Genomic DNA, 19,197 nt, shown 5'->3' with positions numbered 1-19,197 from the left:
GCAACCAGGCATCCTCTACTGATGGTATGAGGTCAATATCCTTCCAGGATATTCTTACTGTAGTCCACTCGCGACCGGTCACGTTGTACAGCGCCTGAATAGCATAATGGTCTAAGACACTGCATAGCAGTGGAAGCTGTGTTGCTACAGATGCAGGTTCAATACCTGTGCCGGCCTCGACTGGGAGACCCATAAGGTGACTTTTGATTTTAATTTACAATCTTCCAATCCTCTATATGTAATTATTGGCGGAGAGTCACGTCATATTTTTCAAAATACTGTAGGCCTGTCGTAGGTGACATGAGTCTCACTGGTGTTGAATAATGTGCTGTTAAAAGTGGTGTAGGTCTTATTTATTTAAAGAGCATATTGAATTTAGAAGCAATTGGATTTGAAGCAATAGCCTCCAACTATTTTAGCACCGTTTCGCGCTGCTCTGAACAAGCATGGGGACTGGTCTTGATAAATCAATGAGATTTTTATTTTGACTGAATATCCATTTGGGTATTGGCTAGACTACAATTAGGGTGTAGAAATGTTATGCTCTTAGTATAACCTTTTATTTAACTAGGCAAGTTAGTTTAACTAGGCAAATTCTTATTTACAATGACAGCCTACACCTTCCTCCCCATCTGCCGGGGATTCTTTTGCTAAAGGGCCCTAAACAGTTTCCCATGCATTGCCAATGGGGTTTGTAAACCAACACCGATGTAATAGAATTCTGGCCACATGCTGACTCAGTGGCGCTCCTCAATGCAGGACGTGGGAGTGGGGAGGGACGCACACTCTGTAAACAGGAATAGGTGCAACACCGGTCAGAGCTGGCAAGCTAAAGTTAGCTAGTTAGTCACAGAAATGTACGTTCAGCCTGTTAATTATTTCAGTCCGATTTGGCTTATTTTACAAAGTCAGCATGGTTTAACATAGTTTCTTTCGTTTTTGACCTCGACATTGTTGCTGGATAGATACTGTCATAGCTAACATGCTGGCGCTGCTAGCTAGCTAATGCTAACGTCGCTAGCTAACCTCATATCTGGATGCATCACTCAAGTTCCGGAGAGAGCAACATACTGGTAAGGCAATTTTGCTTCCAAACGTTTTAATAATCTGTAAAGTTGTTTTACATACAAGCTAGATAGGTATTTTGTTAAAAAGCTTGTTATTCATTTGTTGTTTCTTTGGAGCTAGCTAAGCTATCACTAGCTAGCTAGGTGGATAATAATGTGGTAACGTTACAGTATTACCACAGATATTTCACCGGAGGTATACATGTGAGATATCCGGTTGGCTTTTCCTCTCACTACCAAATGTTGTAGTAAGAGGAAGCCCAGTGGCTGGTAGTGGGAGAAGATTGAGCTAGAGGGATTTTGGCCGACGTTCTGCACATTTTCTCATAAATTAAACATTTGATCTCCATACAGTTTTCTGTTTACAAAACTAGAATCCATAACAAACAGAGTGCACTAAGTTTGGTAGACTTGACTTACCTAATTGTTTATGGAGATTCATTTTTTATGACGAGTGCACTAGATAGTGGGCATTTTCCTAATGAACGTCATGCATATTCAGTAAGGCACAAATAGTCTAAATCCTTTTCTTGGCGGTTACTAGCTAGCTGTCCCAAGTGGATATCTAGCTGGCTAGCTAATTCACAACTAAAAAAACAAAACATACTTGGCTTCAATAGCTAGAAATCGATTTCTTTGCAAGTTTTCCCTCTACTAGTACTCCTTTTTGTGAATCAACTATTTTTCATGATAAGAAACATATGCCATCAATAAATACCTTGTTTACTGTAAAATGGAAGGGAGGAACATCCCTTTTCCAGTTTCCAACAGACGTTGAAAGGTATGTCATAAATAACGAGAAGATGCATTTGGAGTAATTATTGCATGGTGAGGCACACGTTGTTGACTGTAATCTGTAGTGTGCTGTATCCATGACTACCCATTGACTCAATCACCAAAGCAATAATCACTGATAGATAAAACATGCTAGCTACCAGTAATGAAACAAATCTATAGCTGGGTTTAACACAATTAGCATGAGGCAGCATGGCTAGCAAACGTTAGTTTACCAATGTGCCCAGCCATATTGCATCCAAGGCCATCCCAGGGTATGCTGCACAATCAATAGAAGCCATCATTTGTGACACTGGGTCATTGCAAAGTAATTTATCGAGTAGAACACCATTAAGTACCTCTTAAATTATGGTAGAGGTCTGTAAAAATATTATATAGGCAACTACTTATGTTCTGTTGCCCTATGATCAGATTAAGTAAGAATACCACAAAATATAGTCTACTATAATTATATGCATCTTAAGGAAATAGACAAAACTCAAAAGGTTGTACAATGGCTTGCGAAAGTATTCACCCCCCTGGGCATTTTCCTATTTTTTTTTTTTTTTATATTTTATTTTTGCATTTTCCAATTAACAACATTCAAGACAAACGTGAAAAGATATTAGACAACAATAGGACAAAGTGACAATAACAGATGAGCATAACAAAGAAAGAAAAAATAAAACAAATTATAATTATATATACAGACATACAATAAATAAAAATTTATAATGAGACATTGGATCATATGGTCACCTGCCGTAGGCACACGTTACGTGTGAAACATTATATAAGGATAATATAGAGATTCATTCAATGTGATGTGGGGGGAGATTCTCCATATAGTCAATAAAAGGTTGCCAAATTCTGTAAAATGTATTTAACTTATTCCTCAAGCGGTAAGTAATTTTCTCCAGTGGGATACAACTATTAACTTCTGATAGCCACATTGCAACTGGCAGGGGGGAATCCATTTTCCATTTCAAGGCGATACATTTCTTGGCAATCGCTAGCAATATTTCTGTTAGCTTTATAGTATGGCTTTGCCTAAGATTGGTGTTAGTAAAGTTGCCCAGTAGACAGACCTCCGGGTCTAGAGGGAATGCAACCCCATGAATTGAGGATATGGTATCGCATACCCCCTGCCAGAAACCGTGTAGTTTTGAACACTGCCAAGTGGAATGGAGGAATGTTCCTTCATCTGAGCCACATCTAAAACATAGGGAGGAGATATCAGGGTTGAACTTGTGCAGTCTAGATGGGGTGATATAGAGCTGATGGAGGAAATTAAACTGGATCAGTCTGTATCTGGAGTTCAATGTGGATGTAACACCATCCCTGCATAGGTCACTCCATAGACCCTCATCAAGATCAATACCCAGATCTTTTTCCCATCTAAGTCGGGGTTTATCTAGCCCAGGCAGTGTTAGTCCTGACATAAGAGCATCGTAAACACGGGAAATGGTCTTGAACAGTGGTTGGTCTGCGTGGCAGAGTTGTTCAATAGGTGACATCTTAGGTAGGTTCCATTGTCCCTTGAGAGACACCCTAATAAAGTTTCGTAGTTGTAGGTAGCTAAAGAAGTCCCTGTTAGGCAAGTGGTATTTCTGTTTCAGCTGATCAAAAGACATAAGAACTCCCTCCTCGTAACAATGTTCCAGAAGAGTGATCCCCTTATCAGACCATGGTCTAAAGTTACTATTCTGGAAAAACATAGGAATCAATCTATTGTTCCATAAAGGGGTTTTAGGGGAAAGGAATCCCCCTCGTCCGAACAGCTCATGCAGTTTGCACCATGCCAGGACAGAATGTATGATTAAAGGGTTGTCTGTGATGGTTTTTATAGATTTTCTGTCCCATTTGTAAAACAATTCTGCCCCAGTGTCATCATTTACCTCAAGCTTTTCAATGTTCAACCATGAGGGAGAGGGACCCTTGTCAAACCTCTGAGCCAGAAACCTAGACTGTGCTGCCCAGTAGTACATTCTAAAATTGGGGAGGTTTAAGCCCCCTTGACTGTAATCCAGGGTCAGTTTATCCAGGCCAACCCTAGGGGTTTTGCCGTGCCAGATAAACCGTCTGGTCATCTTGTCGAGAGAGGAAAAGAATGCTGCGGGAACAGGGATAGGGAGAGATTGAAACAGATATAGAAATCTGGGCAGGACATTCATTTTAATTACATTGATTCTACCCAGTAAAGTGAGAGGTAAGTCCATCCATTTACAAAGGTCACCCTCCACCTTTTGCAACAAATTGGCCAGATTGAGTTTATAGAGGTTGTTCAGGTTACCATCCACCATTATGCCCAAATATGTGAAGCCCATAGGCGACCATCTAAAAGGAAACTTGTGCTTGATGGTATGATGGTCAAAGACAGACAACGGTAAGATTTCGCTTTTATCTAAATTGACCTTATATCCAGAGAAAGAACTATAACACTGTAGTAGGATCTGCAAGTGAGAGAGGGAGTGTTCTGGGTTTGTTAGAAATAAGATAAGGTCGTCCGCAAAGAGTGATAATTTATGGGTATGGGGGCCCACCTCAAAGCCATGTATGTCAGGGCACGTTCTAATAGCCTCAGCCAACGGTTCGATGGCGAGGGCAAAGAGGTGGGGGCTAATTGGGCAACCTTGTCTGTTCCCCCTATGGAGAGGGAAAGAGGAGGAAGTAATCCCGTTGGTAGCAATCCTAGCTTTAGGAGATTTGTAGAGTGATTTTATCAAATTTACAAACCCGGTACCTAAACCAAACTTTTCCAAGACGCGAAAGAGGTATGGCCATTCAACCCTATCAAAGGCCTTTTCAGCGTCGAGGGAGACTGCGACACTAGGTATTTTGTTTTTGTTAGCAAGGTGAATTATATCAAAGAACCTTCTGAGATTATTGGAGGACAATCTATTAATTATGAAGCCAGTCTGATCTGGGTTGACCAACAGGGGAAGACATGACTCCAGTCTCTTAGATAGCATCTTGGTGACCAGTTTACAATCTGTGTTAAGGAGAGAGATTGGTCTATATGAGGCGCACTTTAGTGGATTTTTCCCTTTCTTGTGGATTACAGTAATCACTGCTTGAGAGAAAGACTCTGGAAAGCAGTTGTCTTCCCTGGCTTTTTTAAGTACCTCCATAAGGTAGGGGACCAACAGCTCCCTAAATTCTTTATAGAACTCTGGAGGGAAGCCATCCTCCCCAGGAGATTTATTAGAAGGTAAGGATTTAATGGCCTCCAACAATTCAGGAACTGAGAAGTGTTCACTCAGGCGCTCGCTGTCTTCCCCTGACAGGCATGGGAGGTTGAGAGAGGAGAGAAAAGAGTCGATCTCTGATAGATCATCGCTTGATTGGGAAGTGTAGAGGTCTTCATAGTATTTCTTAAAAGTATTATTAATTTCAGTAGGGTCGAAAGATATCTCATTAGTAAGAGTTTCTATAGCATTAATTGTCCTCTTACTTTCCTCTGCTTTCAGTTGCCATGCCAATACTTTGTGTGCTTTCTCTCCAAGCTCGTAATAACGCTGTTTTGATTTAGTGATGGCCCTCTCAGCTTGATATGTGTTCAGAATATTATATTTCAGTTTTTTATTTACCAAAAGCCTGTATAGATCTTTAGTTGGGCCTCTTTGGTAGGTTTTCTCTAGCTCTGAGATTTCAGATTCAAGGGCACTCAGTTCTGCACCGTGTTTTCTCTTCAGCCCTTTAGTATAGGAAATGATCTGTCCCCTCAGATAGGCCTTCAATGTGTCCCAAAGAATGAAACTGTCAGGAGCGGAGGGTTTGTTTGTCAAAGTGAAAATATTGATCTGCTCTTTGATGAATGCACAAAATTCAGGTTGCTTTAGGAGTGTAGAATTTAGTCTCCATCTATATGCTCCATTTACCTTGGTAGGAATGGAGATTGATAATACCAGGGGAGAATGGTCACTAAGCAATCTGGGGAGATACTCGACATCTAACACTCTATGAAACAGTTGTGTCGACAGTAAAAAGTTATCTATGCGTGTGTGTGTCTTGTGTGGGTGTGAATAAAAAGAGTAGTCCCTATCCTGTGGGTGCAACTGTCTCCAGATGTCTAGTAAATTGAGATCTTTCATGAATGACATGGTGAGCTTGCTGGCTTTGGTAAGAAGTGAGGGTTTATCAGAGGACCTATCAAGAACTGTATCTAAACAAAAATTAAAATCTCCTCCAACCAGTAACCATCCTGGTGGTGCTTGAGCGACCTGAAGGAAGACATTCTGAATAAACATATGGTCATTGAAGTTAGGAGCATAGATATTCAATAGGGTCCAAGACTCTGAAAACATATGCCCCTGCACCAAAACAAACCTGCCAGAGGGATCAGAGATGGTGTTGCTGACGCAGAAGGGGATGTGTCTACTTATCAAAATTGCAGTTCCTCTTGCTTTGGAGTTAAAAGAGGACGCAAAAACTTGTCCTACCCATTCCCTCTTCAATTTCTTGTGTTCACTGGCTGTAAGATGTGTTTCTTGTAAAAACACAATGTCAGCCTTTAATTTCTTAAGGTATGTATAGACTCTCTTCCTTTTAATCGGGCTGTTAAGACCTTTTACGTTGAATGTGACATATTTTAGTGGATTAAGCATAGTAGGGTTTCAAATATGTAACTGAATGGAAATCTATCATATGTAGATAGTTAGGAAATGTTTCAACTTTGGTTTGAACACAGAAGTGACCTATGTGTCTCTTTAGGAAGGAAACAATAAACATAGAAAAAAGGGGAAAAAAATAAAGAATCCCACCCACCTCGATTGTTAGACTAAAACCACAATCCCAACAATCAAACATGAATACACTTGTAGAGATACGTTGCTGCTCGCTTTCCATCTTGCTCTTACTAGCTAAACCTTGGCGTAAACTAAAACCTGCGAGCTCTCTAAATTGAAAACAAACGTTGTGAATAGATATTTATGGCTGAATATTTACTGCCCACGGTAAGGGCTGCTTGAGTCTCTTTTCGAAAGATTAACATAAATGAGGGGGAAAGCAGTGGGCCTAAACCCACTTATTTGCTTCGCCCAGTGATATGTACTAAACCAAAATATACTCTCCTGTAAGTGTAATATAACTCACCCCGGAAAGATACGGTTAGTTGAAAATGTACAAATCAATTATAGCGACCGGAGGATATCAGCGGTTCAGTCCGGATAAGAGAAAACAAACAAACTGCATCTTATCCCCCAAAGAGACCGTCCTGGCTCAGACGTTGCTCAGTTCTTTGAGAAAAGTGTACACTTCTCCCGGCGTGTTGAAGAGATGGCTTCGGCCTTTGTACTGAACTTTCATCCGCGCAGGGTGGATGAGGTAGCCGATGATGTTCTTCTCCTTCAGTGCTTTGGCGGCAGGTCTGAACTGCTTGCGACGTCTTGCGAGATCCGCGCTCATATCCGGGAAAAGGCTGACCCTCTTGCCATCAATGGTTATGTCCCCTTTGGCTCTTGCGAGTTGCAGTACCTTCTCTCTGTCTTGGAAACGGAGGAACCTGATCAGGACGGCCCGTGGGGGCTCATCTGGCCGGGGTTTCGGCGCTGATGTTCTGTGGGCGCGTTCGATTTCCAGTGACTTGGTGAAGTTGATTGTGCCTAGGACATCCGGGATCCATTGAGTGAAGAAACGGACCGGGTCACGGCCCTCGCTGTCCTCTTTCAATCCCACCACACGGATATTACTACGTCTGCTCTGGTTCTCCATCTGATCTACCTTGTTTTTGAGGTAGGCATTGTCCTTTTGCAGTTGTATCAAGACCTGGTCATGTCGAGCGATGGTGTCTTCAACTGTGCTAATGCGCAACTCTGCCTCAGTCGTTCTCAAAAGGAGATCATTCATGGAGGATTTCAGGTCGTCAATGGAAGAATGGAGTTCAGCCGTTCTCCTATCGATTTTCATAGAAAGACCTTTGTTACCATCCTGAATTTCCCGGAGGAGAGTAGCCAGCATGTCGGCAGGCTCGCAAGAGGCCGAGAGCAACAGTCTGGAACTGTCGTTTGAGTTATGAGGGCTAATGCTAATCTTGCTAGCGTTATCGTTATCTTGGGAATCAACGACGTTTTGGTCGTCCTTCTTGCCTCTCTTTCGGCGGTCCATGGCTCTTTGGGAAGGTAAGTACTTGACAATTTATCAGCCGATGTTAGAATATTGTTTCAACGTTGTTATTTAGGTAATAATAGAATAACTTTGAAGAGCTCGGTTTGTCAACGTCTGCTCAGCTCCGCGGCATCACGTGCTCCGCCGGCATTTTCCTATTTTGTCACCTTACAACCTGGAATGAAAATTATTTTTTGGGGGTTGTATCATTTTATTTACACAACATGCCTACCACGTTGAAGATGCAAAATATTCTTTGTGAAACAAATAAAACATAAGACAAAAAAATTAAACTTGAGCGTGCATAACTATTCACCCCTGTAAAGTGAATACTTTGTAGAGCCACCTTTTTCAGCAATTACAGCTGCAAGTCTCTTGGGGTATGTCTCTATAAGCTTGGCACATCTAACCACTGGGGTTTTTGCCCATTCTTCAAGGCAAAACTGCTCCAGCCCCTTCAAGTTGGATGGGTTCCGCTGGTGTACAGCTATCTTTAAGTCATACCACAGATTCTCAATTGGATTGATGTCTGGGCAGACTCTGGGGCCTTTCAGAACAGGTGTATATATACTGAGATCATGTGACAGATCATGTGACACTTAGATTGCACACAGGTGGACTTTATTTAACTAATTATGTGACTTCTGAAGGTCATTGGTTGCACCAGATCTTATTTAGGGGCTTCATAGCAAAGGGGGTGAATACATATGCACGCAGCAATTTTACGTTTTACATTTTTTTCAGTTTTCAGAAACAAGTAATTTTTTTCCATTTCACTTCACCAATTTGGACAATTTTGTGTATGTCCATTACATGAAATCCAAATAACAATCCATTTAAATTACAGGTTGTAATGCAACAAAATAGGAAAAACGCCAAGGTGGATGAATACTTTTGCAAGGCACTGTACATTTATTAAATGCCTTTTAAAATGGTGAAAAATATAGAACATATAGACACCATGAAAGTAGAGCATTTGATCACAACCTGGAAGAACACATTGTGCATGCATCCCATGAATAGGAAAATGGTCCAAGCATAAAGACATACACCATGTGTAGTATTAGAGCAGAGCTTCCAAAGATCAATCAGGTTTCAGAGGGCAGCAACTGAAAATGTTTCATAGAATAAAGTGTGGGTCTTTATTCTAATGTTTCATAGGACAGGATAAAGTGTGGGTCTTTATTCTATAATATGTTCTCCGTTATTGGGGGTGTTGCTAATCAGGTGATGGTTTTTAAGGTGGTGTCTTACAGAGGAGTGTCAGTTTTGATTGAAGAGAGGTGTGACGTAGACCCCAAGTCTGCAGACTACAGGGGTGAGTCCATATACACTACTAACTATAGCAGGACACGATCCGTAAGAATGTCAGGTCCTCATTTGGGTACTGGTCACAGGAGTAGCAAGAAAGGCTGCCTTTCTGCTTACTTCTGGAGTCTACGTCACGCTCCTCTTACACATACAGAGAGAAAAAACAACATGGCTGCTGAAATTAACTGTAGAGTACTATTTAAAAGAAAATCTAAAATCAGGGTCAATAACGGGGGTAGAGGACATAATAGTTTATGGTTATCTGCAACCACTACAGTACTAAATTAACTATAAAACAGGAGACCTTAAGCATAGACCAACATCCATCTGAATTCAATAAAATGTGAGATTAAACCTTACACACTTTTGTAATTACTTAGGAGGAAGATGTGGCTGAGAAACATCAGGCGTAGGGATATCAGTCTGCAGAAGTCCTTTGAGGACCTGAAGAAAGGGGGTTACGCTGTGTGCGAGGAGCACTTTGAAGAGTTATATTCTGATTATTATCTTTGTCTAAAAAAAAAAAAATCAGTCATGATATTTTCTGGTAAAAATGTCTTTCAACAGGGTTCACGGAAGACACTGTCCTCTGAGGCAGTACCTACCAGAAGACATTACATGAATCCACCCCCTCAATCTGCAACAAATGCACGGCGTAGTGGAAAAAGTAGGCCAACCACAAAGTTCATAGCAATTAAAGATGCATCGTTATTGTTTTATATCACAGGTTTAAAGTCTTGAATTGTCTATTTTTGAAGGAGGACAGGGAAGCAGATGTAGGAGTTTTAGGCGAGAAAGACAGAACAAGAGAGCGTAGACCCAGCAGAGGAAGCAGCAAATGCTGAATTTAGTTCAGGTGGTCTGCAGGAAGTGGTTTACCAGGTGACAGAGGTGGCAGGAGGCTTCCTCACAAGCATACAGGAGGTGGTCTGTCAGGTGACAGGTGGCAGAAGGAGTCGTCCTCACGAGCATAGAGGAAGCTCAGGTGTCAAAGGAAGCAGCATGTAGCACAGGTGTCATGCAGGAGGAGGCCATCATCCAATTGAAGGAGGTCTATAGTATAATAATAATACACCCACAGTGATTAATTGCACACACATTGAAAGAAAAATATCACAAAGTTAATCTCATACAGATGTTACTTTAAGAGAATACAACTACTAGAAAAGAAGCTGTCAATCCCAAAAAAACAACAGCAAATGCAAAGTAGGCATGCTGCAAGACCGAAAGCCACCAAAACCAAGTACATAGTCATCTTATAGATTGGAATAACAAAAAATGGAGGACATAGTTGACAAAAACCCTTAGCAGTCTCTGGGCAAAAATTGGCATTGTGTAAGGACTAAGAGTCCTCTTACTTAGATCTAGTGCCTTTGATTTCATCCTGGAAGGCCATGTCGAGCATGCCTACACCTCATAGGAAAAAAATATAAAGAAATGCACCATGTGTAGAATGCTAGCGCAGCTTAGAAAAAAACATGGTGAAGTTAACGAACCAAAAACCATAGCGCAGTGAAAATTGAAGTGTTTCACCGGATAGCACTTTTCTTTTGGTGCCTGGACTCCCCCGTCTCATTATCCTGGTGAAGAGAACAAAAACAAACGGAGAAAGGGGGAGTCATCCATTCCCTTTATCCCAGGGATGTATCATCAACTAGATTCAGCAGCATGCCAATTTTTCTTGAGCAGATGGTTGGGGGGCCGGAATATAATTTGTAGACTGCAAATTGACTGGAAGAAGCCTTGCTTACAATTGTATATGATCAGGTGTCTCTATTATGCATGGGAATACATTTAATAGATTATTAAATAAAAATCACTTGGAGCTGATTTCCTGGTGTTTTTCCAGTCTTATGTACAACAATAAAAATATATATATATTTTAAATTGCCTCAATTTTTGGGGCTAAATATAACCACCCATGTGTCAAATTTGGCCCGCGAGTTGGGGGGACAGGTCTTTGTCCTCACTGTCACTCAGAAACCAATTCCAATGTCCGCCTGGTAATGGTTCTGTTCAAAACAAAACGATTGTAAAATAATTTGTTCCAACACCTGGTTCTAGCTCTTTTGAAGTGTAACAACGCAGTACTGTGGAGAGTACAATAATTCATACAAATGCTGTTCGTCCGTGCTCAATCATGTTCTAGCAGTTTCTAGCTCTTCGAGTAAACAAATTTATTGCGCCACAGTAACGTTAGCTAGCTAACTTTAGCGGAGAAATATATCATATTGTATATATCAAGCTAGCTACTATTTCTCTCTTCTTGCCCATGTGAAATTATGTAATGTATTAAGAGAAGAGTAACGGGTTAGCTATTAATAACTTCACTCAATTATATTTTACCAAAAGTCTTCAGTATTGATTCGCAAAATGACAACTGTTAACTAGTCCTCAGCTAGTTTCTTGCATGTGCGGAGCCCATCTAATTTAATGTTATTGATTTAACTAACGTTAACTGTTAGCTAACTTACCGTTACTGTTCCTCAGCATGTTACCGGAAAATTGCTAGCCGAACAGTTACAAAACGCTACAAAACGTTTTAATATATAATTTAATATATAACTTACTTTCTATCTTGGTAGTGTTATAAAATGCTCAACAACGAATAGTTACTTAACGTTGGCTACATCAAATCAAGTGTTATATATAAAAGGCTCAACAACGAATAGTTACTTAACGTTGGCTACATCAAATCAAGTGTTAAGTCCCTCTTCTCCAAATCTCCAGTCCAACGTCTGCATCTCATTTTGAACCTAATTTGAATATGATGACCATGCTTTTCTATTGACGTCACTAAGCCATCTGACAGACCAATAGACGTGACTTTGAAAAACCCATCTCGACACTTGATCCCACCTACTCGGCTCACTTGCCTCCCATTGGAAAGGACAGGATGTACTCTATTTTAGTAGAACATCTTTGGTATTACTGAATGACAACAATATAGCCTTGTTCACTACTAGTTGGCAAGTTGGTTGATATGGGGTGCAGTAGGCTAGCGTCGTTGTTATTCGTTGGGTCCCTTGACAAAATGATGTTATTTTTGACTTGGTAAAATAAGCTAATGGTTGTGTGCACTCTCACTAGATAGAATTGTGTGGTTTGGTGGCAGATTTTCATAAGAAAATAGACATATACTGTATATCATCAGCGATTCTCAATCAGATGAGATACACAGCTAACCCATATTGCATTTCATTCATTCATAAATGTGGACACTAATTATTGTTAATATTCCAATTCTCTAGGCCCTCTATTCCCAACCCTGAAGCCCCCTGTCCCCAGCAGGAAAGACCAGGAAAAAGTGCTGGCTTAACTTCCTATTGAGGAAATGTAAGACAACTCAATGTCATATTTAGATTTAGTTACTTCCATGAATAGAAGCATATACAAGCAATCTATCAAATGTATTTTATAAAGCCCCTTTTACATCAGCAGTTGTCACAAAGTGCTGAAACAGATACCCAGACTAAAACCCCAAAGAGCAAGCAACGCAGACATAGAAACAAAGTGGCTAGGAGAAACTCCCTAGAAAGGCAGGAACCCAGGAAGAAACCTAGAGAGGAACCAGACTCTGATGGGTGACCAGTCCTCTTCGGGTTGTGCTGGTGGAGATTATAAAAGAGTACAGACATTTAGCCAGATTATTCTTCAAGACGTTTAAACGTTCACAGATGACCAGCGGTGTCAAATAATAGAGGGTTATAGAGGGTGCAATAGTTAAGCACCTCAGGAGTAAATGCCACTTGGCTCTTCATAGCTGAGCATTTAGAGGTTGAGACAGTAGGTCCGGTAGAGAGAGACAGGATCAAACAGCGGGTCTGGGATAAGTTAGTACCTCCGGTGAGTCTTGAGCAGGTCAGGGTTCCATAGCTGCAGACAGAAACAGCAGAGATTGGATCAGCAGCACGACAAGGTGGACTGGGGACAGGGATAGCCAGGAGTCGTCAGGCCAGGTAGTCCTGAGGCATGGTCCTAGAGCTCAGGTTCTGCATCCTTTATTTCACTTGAGTCTAGACTAAGCCCTAGAGGTTCGTAACTTCACATGATTTAGCCTACTTGTCAATCCATATCTGAATATTTGATATCCTTTTTACTGTACTCTGTTTATAGTAAGTTTCCCCAAGCTAATCACTGAATGGCCAACTACACGAATGTGGTCAGGTTGACACTTCTAAGTCATAACACAGAACACACACACACATCAGATTGCAAGAGCAAGTACAATGAGCAGTTGGGAAAATGAAGTCACACGCAAACTTAATTAATTTGTTGTATTGTATTTATTATGGATCCCCATTAGCTGCTGCCAAGACAGCAGTTACTCTTCTTTGGGTCCAGCAAAATTAAGGCAGTTGTACAATTTAAAAAACATTACAATACATTCACAACACATTAAGCGTGTGCCCTCAGGCCACTACTCTACTACCACATATCTACAACACAAAATCCTTGTCTACGTGTGTGTACAGTGCGTATGTTATCGTGTGTATGCATGTGTCTCTTCACAGTCCCCGCTGTTCCATAAGGTGTATTTTTATCTGTTTTTTAAAATCAAATTTTACTGCTTGCATGAGTTACTTGATGTGGAATAGAGTTCCATGTAGTCATGGCTCTATGTTCTACTGTGCGCCTCCCATAGTTTGTTCTGTTTAGGTTAGTGTGTAGTCAAGGTTTTGTCATAAATTATATTGTGCCCATTTTTTCAGATCTGCCAACCTGCTCGGCGGGTGACAGGTAACCGTCTTTCCACCAAGCTGTTCCAGGCCTGGAGTGGCACGCTGGAACTTCCAGAGGCTTGTAGACCAGAAGCAGTTTGTTGTGGTCCAGGTAATTATGAAACTCACTCAATCACTCACTTTGTTTTGTTGTATAATTATTTTAACTTAAGGAAATAGTTCCTCTCTCTTTTAGATTTGACACCCCTATTAGCTCAACCACAGTCTTCACAGCTGCAGTCGTCTGCCCCTGCGTCTGCTACCCCGGGCCACGACAGGTGATACAGGTAATTATCACATGCATGTATACACACGTGCACACTCTCCCTCACTTGGGGCTCTATTCAATCACGTCCGCTTTAGCCGACTTCCATATAGCGGTTGTTTTGGTGGTGTCTGAGGGGGAACTGTGTTAGAGCTGTCAAATCCACATAGTGGTTGTTTTGGTGGTCTCTGAGGGGGAACTGTGTTAGAGCTGTCAAATCCACATAGTGGTTGTTTTGGTGGTGTCTGAGGTGGAACTGTGTCAGAGCTGTTAAATCCACATAGTGGTTGTTTTGGTGGTGTGTGAGGTGGAACTGTGTTAGAGCTGTTAAATCCACATAGTGGTTGTTTTGGTGGTGTGTGATGCGGAACTGTGTTAGAGCTGTTAAATCCACATAGTGGTTGTTTTGATGGTGTCTGAGGTGGAACTGTCAAATCCACATAGTGGTTGTTTTGGTGGTGTCTGAGGGGGAACTGTGTCAGAGCTGTCAAATCCACATAGTGGTTGTTTTGGTGGTGTCTGAGGGGGAACTGTGTCAGAGCTGTCAAATCCACATAGTGGTTGTTTTGGTGGTGTCTGAGGTGGAACTGTGTTAGAGCTGTCAAATCCACAAGCAGCTCCTGGAATTATACCTAAAGTGGACATTGCCATTGGCTGCACAGAGTCGCATTAACAGACATCTCATGCAGCCCTGTTCACAAGTTAGAACACTGCAATTTGAGATGTAATCTACACCTCGATTAGGCTGGTAGAAATCCTCATTATTTAGTTTCATGATTTTTAATTTGAGTGACATTATTTCTATATAACCTACACTTTCTCTTTCAGAACTTGTAACGAGAGTAGGACGGGTGTGGTTTTGTGACAATGATCAAGAGCTGCTGCTTACTGATTTGACAGATCCAACGCAGTTACACCTCAGACACGGCCAAAATGCAGTGTCGGCTATCGCCGGTTAATTCTTGATCTGATTGAATCTAGGCCTTACACTCATTTCAGTCAGTTAAGAAAAGTGTGCCCATCTCTTTTAGATCTGCCTCCCCCAGCAGTTCAGCTGCAGTCACAGCAGTCATCTGCTGTGGTATTTAATTTACCGGCTGCACCAGTTCCTACTACACTGACCGTGAAGTGAGAAACTTTTGAGGATACCTAGATGGATGCAGGTATTTCAGAATTATATTGCATATGCTCACTCACACCAACAGATGTACACACAGACATGTTGTTGAGCTGTTTACTTACTGTCACTTTGTGCATCTCCACCACTGCCTGACAGCCTCACCCAAAATTGCATACACTGGGTCTATCAAGACTGACAAGCAGAGATGGGTGGCTGACAAGGAAAAATAAAACAACATGCACTCACACACACACACGATCCACAATGTAAATAAGTTGTAATTACTTGTTTATTTAATCTTTGCTCCATTTTATTTTAGGATTGGAGATATCTACTCCTTCATATTCATTCTGAATATCTACATAATTACTCTAAATATCTATCAAATCAGTGTAATTGACAATATTGTAAAAGACTGTGGCTTAATGTGTACAGTTAGAGGAACATCTGTGCTTTTTTCTGAGTTGAAAAACATGTCTCCCTCTCTCACACATTGTCTAATTTAAATAAATTGTAAAAACATGTTTATTTTATGTATGCTCCATTTTATTTGAGGAAAAATATCAGCAATAAAGTACATTCACAGTTAAAGCAATGTCTTTGGTTTGTTGGATATTTCTCTGAATACAATGTGTGACCAGAAGGAAGTTGGCAGACCTGCAACCCTTGGACTGTGTAGGTTTTGTCATCTGGAGCTGAAAAATAGAGGGATAGGTAGGGAGGGGAGGAAGAGTGCAGTTTAAAGGTTTATCATTAATAACACACAATTCTATAATGAATTCATATTAGAATAATAATACATAATAGGGTGACCAATCACAGACCAATACTGTGATTGTTGAGTGTTTTATTTACTCAATCAAGTAGTGCCCAAGGAGGGATTGAACCGTGTCTCAAAAGCAGCAGAAAAGGTCAAATAAGGTCACCAAAATTTCCATTACGGCTATACACGACTGGCCTCCACGCACGACACGGGGATTATTTAGCTAAATAGCCCAGCACTGTAGCCTACTCCCGACCGTCACGTTGTACACCACCATATTTTCGGTTCCATTCAGAGTTTTTTGTTTTTCTTGGAATAGAAATACCATAATATTAATCAAATTAAGACATCCACACGTAAATACATCAATTACTCCTTATCCCAAAATGGGCGGCGATTCGTGTGCAAGGTATATGATTAATGTCCTATAATGTATCCACGATCAGTGTTCTTTTCCTCTCTATCCCCCTCCATTTATGTTGTAACAAGCCATCATATCTTGTCAGTCCACTAGGGACTTTTGTCTCATGTATGTGTATTCTGTGTTATTATTTAGTTAGTAAATAAATAATGAAACCAATTTGTATAGTACTGAATAATCAGCAAAAGCTTGAGTTCTTGCAGATCCAAGAAGGTTACAACTGTTCAGAATGAGAACTGATATGAGGTAATGATTTATAAGTGACTGTTATCGATATATAACTGTTATCGATATATAATTTGTTAATTGTTACATGATTAATTTAATTGGGTAAAAATTTAACAACTTATTTATTCAATCCAATAACTAGCAGGTTAATGAAAGTCACGTCACGACAGTGTTACATTGAAAGTGGCTAATATTGCGTTGATTAGATCACAATTGCCACAGTAAAGGGAAACATTGATAGTGTTAACAGGGAAAACTCTAGAACAGTGGTCACCAAACTTTTCTGAGTCAAAATGCAAGCAGAGATCTACGTAAGCCTATGCAACATTAACCAGCTGTACTGGAGCAATGAGGTTTGTGCAGTAAGCTATAGGCCCAATACATTATCAACGCATATTGGCTTTGTTTGAATTGCCCTGCCAATGCATTGTTGTTCGGGCCATTTAAAAAAATATATATTTCAGCATTTGAGGTATTTGAGCATTCATCATCACCAACAAATGACTAAGTCATGTCGAACCTTGAAAACATGAGACCGCCCAGCCAAGTGCAACCACCTTTACAACCACCCCAGGATCGGGTGGTTCAAAGGTAGGATTCATTCTGGTAGGTTAGGTAATTTCTGGCAAAAGTCAATATTAACAGGCACAACTACCTAGTAACGTTAGCTAGCTAATGGTTGCAACAGCTACCGTGGGGTGCGCGAGTATGGGCGGCGGCGATTATGCTGAGGGTCATTATTGTAACTTTTATAACGTTTGCACATGTCAGATTTCAATCGTTCGGGAGACTGAATAATGCTGGAGTCCAAAGGCGGCAAACCGGGAGTAGCAGGTTGATAACTATGAGGGTTGTCTGATCGCTGACCCTACCATCCGGTAGCTGAACAGGATAGGTACATTTTCCCTATATCCATGTAGTACATGAGGACACAGTGCGATGCACAGTGCTTGCTTTGTAAGTAAGCTAGGTGTGAATCTATCTTGTGATTAAACATAGACTTATTGAAGGTTATTTTATTGATTTTAAAGATCATGGACTATTTCCCTGTTTTATAGTAGGATACTTTTTATTAGATTTAAATAATGGTTCCATATCTCAGTATCTTTAGAGTATCCTGTGTGGCAGATCAAAGTGCCCTGTGGTCAGGAGGAGAGCAGCTTCTTGAAGGTTTTGGGGAAAACATTCCCCCAGATGAATCCAAATGTAGAGGCCTTTAAGACAGGAGGAGGAGGAGGCTCGTTCCGCTACAAAAAAGGATTATTGTCAACACAATGGAGGACAGAGATGGTGTGGTTGAATTGGTGGCTCAACAATTTGTATGCAGGTGGCCTTGGAGCAGTAAGTCAACTCTGTCATAAATATGTGAAGTACTTGTCATTACCTTTTTAATCAGTCCACCCCCCTAAATCAATACACCTCACTATATTGTCCTTAACACTTATTTTTAATAGACATACTGTCTCTAAACCATAACAGGTTGAAATATGGTCTCAACTCTCTTGGGCTGCTCGAGGCATTGGGGAACCATCCGGACAGCTTCTGAGCACTTTTTGTGGACTCCATTAAGCCTCCCACTGCCAGGGACCTGTTTAAAGTAACCTATTCCATACCTGGCGGCAACCGGCGGTGTTTGGAGAACAACACCATCTGCCACTGGTTCAACTGGCTGGCTGAGGTGCAAGGTAAAATAGTAAATTGTTCCAGTTTATCGGTAACTGTATATTTTTCCATTTTGTGATTTAAATGTTTTACCGTGTACTCAGATGGAGAATGTCCTCCTCTAACAGTGGCGATGGTGTTGGAGTTTTCTGGCAACGGTGGTGCCACCCCTTGGGTTTGAGGACACCCCGACCATCGAATTCCTCCACACAGCGCGAGGGCGTCTCACTGGGCAGCAGAAGAAAAAGTACCCAGAGGCAAACGCGTGTGCTGTGACACTAAGGCTCCCTCTTCATAGCACCCACAATGCCTTTAGGGAATTCATGACCTCCGGTATTGTGAATTCCCCACATTTCGGTGTTGCATAAAACATTTTTACGATACATAATTGTATCTAGTAGCACTAAATTACAGTAGCAATTGAGTGTTTGAAAATGTAACTGCACATCAACATTTAAACATTTATCTACTTACATCGGTATTGTTTGTACAGTGCATTCGGAACGTATTCAGACCCCTTTTTCCACATTTTATTATGTTACAGCCTTATTCAAAAATGGATACAATATTTTTTTCCCCTCATCAATACTCCATAATGACAAAGCAAAAACAGGTTGACATTTTTGCAAATGTATAAAAAAAGGAAATATTACATTTATGACCCTTTACTCAGTACTTTGCTGAAGCACCTTTGGCAGAGATTACACCATAGACATAGATTACACCATTCTTCTTGGGTATTACGCTACATTTTTATTTA

The 19,197-nt window shown here is 40.8% G+C and overlaps 2 long non-coding RNA genes across 4 annotated transcripts; one reads left to right on the top strand and one right to left on the bottom strand.

Annotated features, from left to right (window-relative positions):
• The first annotated feature begins 785 nt into the window (after positions 1-785).
• Positions 786-18,978, top strand: LOC120060927. Of its 3 annotated transcripts, XR_005478286.1 has the most exons (7): positions 786-1,073; positions 12,509-12,593; positions 13,970-14,090; positions 14,175-14,265; positions 15,275-15,406; positions 18,255-18,460; positions 18,566-18,978. It is a non-coding gene; the product is annotated as an uncharacterized LOC120060927 (long non-coding RNA). The 3 variants fall into 3 exon arrangements; XR_005478285.1 differs by lacking the exons at positions 18,255-18,460; positions 18,566-18,978 and having other exon boundaries at positions 15,275-16,996; XR_005478287.1 differs by lacking the exons at positions 12,509-12,593; positions 18,255-18,460; positions 18,566-18,978 and having other exon boundaries at positions 15,275-16,996.
• LOC120060926 lies at positions 8,836-12,012 on the bottom strand. The gene is made up of 2 exons (XR_005478284.1): positions 11,732-12,012; positions 8,836-10,310 (listed from the first exon to the last, which is right to left on the bottom strand). It is a non-coding gene; the product is annotated as an uncharacterized LOC120060926 (long non-coding RNA).
• Positions 18,979-19,197: the final 219 nt, after the last annotated feature.

Source organism: Salvelinus namaycush, chromosome 16, assembly GCF_016432855.1.
Source record: "Salvelinus namaycush isolate Seneca chromosome 16, SaNama_1.0, whole genome shotgun sequence".
Taxonomy (NCBI): Eukaryota; Metazoa; Chordata; class Actinopteri; order Salmoniformes; family Salmonidae; genus Salvelinus; species Salvelinus namaycush.
Note: the sequence above shows the minus strand (reverse complement) of the source record. Positions and strands in the feature narration are given on the sequence as shown.